The sequence below is a fragment of the Apis dorsata genome, unplaced genomic scaffold (genome assembly GCF_000469605.1).
Source record: "Apis dorsata unplaced genomic scaffold, Apis dorsata 1.3 scaffold_104, whole genome shotgun sequence".
Classification (NCBI taxonomy): Eukaryota; Metazoa; Arthropoda; class Insecta; order Hymenoptera; family Apidae; genus Apis; species Apis dorsata.
The window spans coordinates 340,689-344,319 of NW_006263402.1; the positions used below are offsets into that span (position 1 = coordinate 340,689).

General features: G+C 30.6%; 1 protein-coding gene across 1 annotated transcript in view; it reads left to right on the top strand.

The window, feature by feature from the left end:
• The first annotated feature begins 6 nt into the window (after positions 1-6).
• The window catches only part of LOC102678341 (two pore potassium channel protein sup-9), a 122,706-nt gene continuing 119,081 nt past the window's right edge, over positions 7-3,631 (top strand). Inside the window, exon 1 of the mRNA XM_031508845.1 lies at positions 7-293. The gene's annotated coding sequence lies outside the window, so the exon portion shown is untranslated. The remainder of the gene's footprint in view (positions 294-3,631) is intronic.

The following is a 3,631-nucleotide window of genomic DNA, read 5'->3' on the forward strand; positions in this document are numbered from 1 at the left end:
GAGAGAGTTAGAAAGAGAGTGAGACAGTGAAAAGGATTTGACAAGGAAAGCCATACTGAAAGAAACAACGAGAGACCGGTAAATCGGGAAACAAAGATGGTGATAGAGAAATAGACAAATAACGAGGGGAATACGAAAGCAGCAGAGAAAAATTCGAAAGGAAAGCTGTCCGGGAGGGGTGGAGATGTGTTGAAGTGTGTTCTTGTGTATATATATGGTGCAGTGCGGTGCTGTGCTCGAGAGAGAGAATGGCGTGGTCGGATTTCGCGTGCACCTCGCCGTGACGTGGAAAGGTAAGAGTCCTGTCTAACTTATTCATTTTTCCGACTAATGTTTGACGTGGATGTTGTTTTATTGCGAATATTAACGATGTCTTTATATCCGTCGATTAGTCGCGGGGATTGAGTTTCTTATTCAATTGATAATACCCGCCGACGCCGATAATTGGCTTCGATTCGAACGATGATCCGTCTGTCGGTCAGTCGCCGGTGCCGCGTGCGCCTCTGTCGTCTGGCTTATCCTCTCCGTAACTACTATGGAGCTCGTTGGCATGTCTGCCGAGCCGAAACATCGTTTTTTTAGGTTAATCGTTATTTTGTCTTTGTTCCATAATTAATTGATTATTTAATTATCGAGTTTCTAAATATTTATAAGCTATATATCGCAACTTAATAGAAAAAAATCATCATATTATATAAAAAAAAGGATTAAATTGAATTTATTTTGATCATATGGATATATGATACATATAATATTATATTGGAATCTGATTGGCTTGATTAAAAATAATTATTTAATTTTTGTACTATATAATATATTAAGCATGGTATAAATAGACGATTAAATTATTTTTATGGCTTGTGATATTATTTTTAATAAATTCTTTTTTATATTATTATTTAATATAAAAATTTTGTTATGATCAAAGAAATTCAATTAGGAATGCTTAAATGTTGCATGTAAATGTGTTAAGAGGTTATAAAAAGTTTTATTTTAGAGCATATATTTCTGTTATGCTCCATATTAAAACGGAATATGTATTGTTTAAGTTCTGTAATAGGGACTTTTGCATTAAAACTTAACTTCGTTGAATTTCATTTAATAGAATAGGTTCACTATGTTATTCGTATAGAACAAAGTTTTGTAATAAGCAATCTAATTTCAATCTTCAATTCATTTCGATTAGGAAACGAAATTTCTAAAATCTGAAATTGTACCGAAACAATATTCTAAAATATTGTATTTAGAATTTAGATATATATAAAACAAAAAATAAATAAAATTTATTCTTAAGAATAAATAAAAAAATTATTATAGGAATTTATAAATAATAAAAATATTAAATATGTGATTAGAGAAAAAATTGATAATATATTTGCACTGAATCGATATAGAAAATTAGAATAAAAGAACTTTTTTAAATTTAGAAATCGATAAATAAAAAGCTCATATTTGCAAATCAATATCAAAATTTTTCCATTGTAATGGAAAGTGGAGACAGAAAGTTATTTCGTTGTGTGATGTAGTGAAACGAGTTCACATGAGTCATACTGAGAAGTACTTCGCGATATTAAAGTTATTATTATGTTCATATTACTTAAAACCCTGAAAACACTCCTTGGGGATGAAAGCATATGTCTGTTGGTTTTATTGTTTAGTTTCAATGCAGAAAAATTATTTTTTTAATTATACTTGATATTTATAATCTTTTACTTTCTCTCTATATTTAAATTTATATAGAGATTTTAATTTATTCATAATCTAGTATAACAGCTTGTTCATTTTCATCAATGAAAATGAAATTTCATTCGATCTAATTCTTTCAAAATTATTTTATTCTTCTTTTCTTATATAATTTGTAATTATACAATTAAAAATTAATAGTTAATTTTTCGATGAATTAAAAATTATACACAAATATTCAACTTTCAACTCAACAATCATTATAATAATGAAATACAGAAGTTGAATTCTACTATAAACCCTCTTCTGACGATTCGTTCTAACACGTATCATCAGTAATCCCCCAGGTAACTCCATTAGAGATGTCAACACGATGATACTCGGACGTATTCACTTGCGTTCTAAACTACACCCCTAGGTCGCACCCTAACTGCGTTATCATCGCGCACTGGCTGCCCGTTTGTGACGTTGATAAGCACGTGTCAAGCATAGGTTGCGGCACCGAATCGAGAAGCTTGTTAGACAGGTCTCCGTGAACGTTTCAAAGCACCTCATCGTTGGTGCTTTTAACCGGCCCCCGCATGAAATTGCATGTCCCCTCATCTGAAGGAAAATCAAGTTTTACTTAAAATTAAATTGCACTTCGAAATAGTCGTTTACAAACACGCACGCACGCAACAAGGCAGAATGTTTGTCAAGCTAAGACATTTTGCTTTTTGTTATCGTGCAAGAGTTTTTTTTATTCTCGATTATGTTCTTCGTAAATACTTAATCCTTTTGTATATAACGTGTTATTTTGTAACTTTTCTTTTTTTTCTTTTAAATTTTTACAATGTAGGGTTAGACTTGTTGATAATACTTGGATGTTTTCCAATCACGATGTTAAAGTGTTCGTTGTATGAAGTTACATGTGTACATATACAGGAAAAGTGCGCTCTTAATATGTTTATAACATTAACGCGGACTTTTTTTTTAACTTTGTTGCACGAGGGGACGTATCGAACCACGAAAAAAACAGCTTAGTTAACCTATTTTAATATTGCAAAGAAGAATGTATTTTAAGAATCTTAAAATAAATTGTTGATGACCTTGGACCTATATTCATGATGCATTCCACATAATAATTATAATATTATACTTATTAAAATTTACAACAATATGCAAAATCTGATAATTAATTCGAGGCTAATCATTCAGTTTTTGAAAAGTTAAATTATTCTATTAAGAATTGTTTACAAAAAAGAGAAGTCGATCAAATTTTTCCATATATAATAAAATATGATATATTATTAAAAGGAATAAAATATTAAAAAAAAAAGTTATTAGTATAATAGTAATAGAGAGAATATAAGTAGTAACAGCTTACGTTTGGTCAGGCATCAGTAGTTCGAATACAAGATAAAATAAAGGACGTTGATCAATGATTGTAAGCGATATGCGTTTAGATTGATAAAAGTTTCAACACACGTATTGTATATGTACGATATTGTTCTATTTATCGAATTCAATTTTTAGAAATAAAAATCACGTGTTGTCACAGCAGCAAAGAATTAAAATATCGCTATCAAAATCGAAATTGTCACGCGTCCGCTCTAAATTCTTCCTTCTATTAAATTCAGGGATTTATCGTTCGATTGTACGATTTAAGTAAAATTGAATTTCCATTTGTCCACGACAAAATTTTGTCTGATCGGAAGATTTACGCCTTCATTGTTACCTCGTTTTCGCTTTTCTTTCAAACTCGATCAACCGTTTTCTGTGTTGATCCTTTTAAAGCTGTCGGTCTTTGCTTCCTACGTATCGAAAGAACTTTCAAGATCGAAGTTTCGAAGTGGTGTGTCCTGTCTTTAACAGTCTAAACGGGACAATACATTCGAAAGTAACTTTTTTGAACATTGCTAGCTTCTTATAATTCTTTTGACACATCATCGAGACTTGAAAAAAAAAA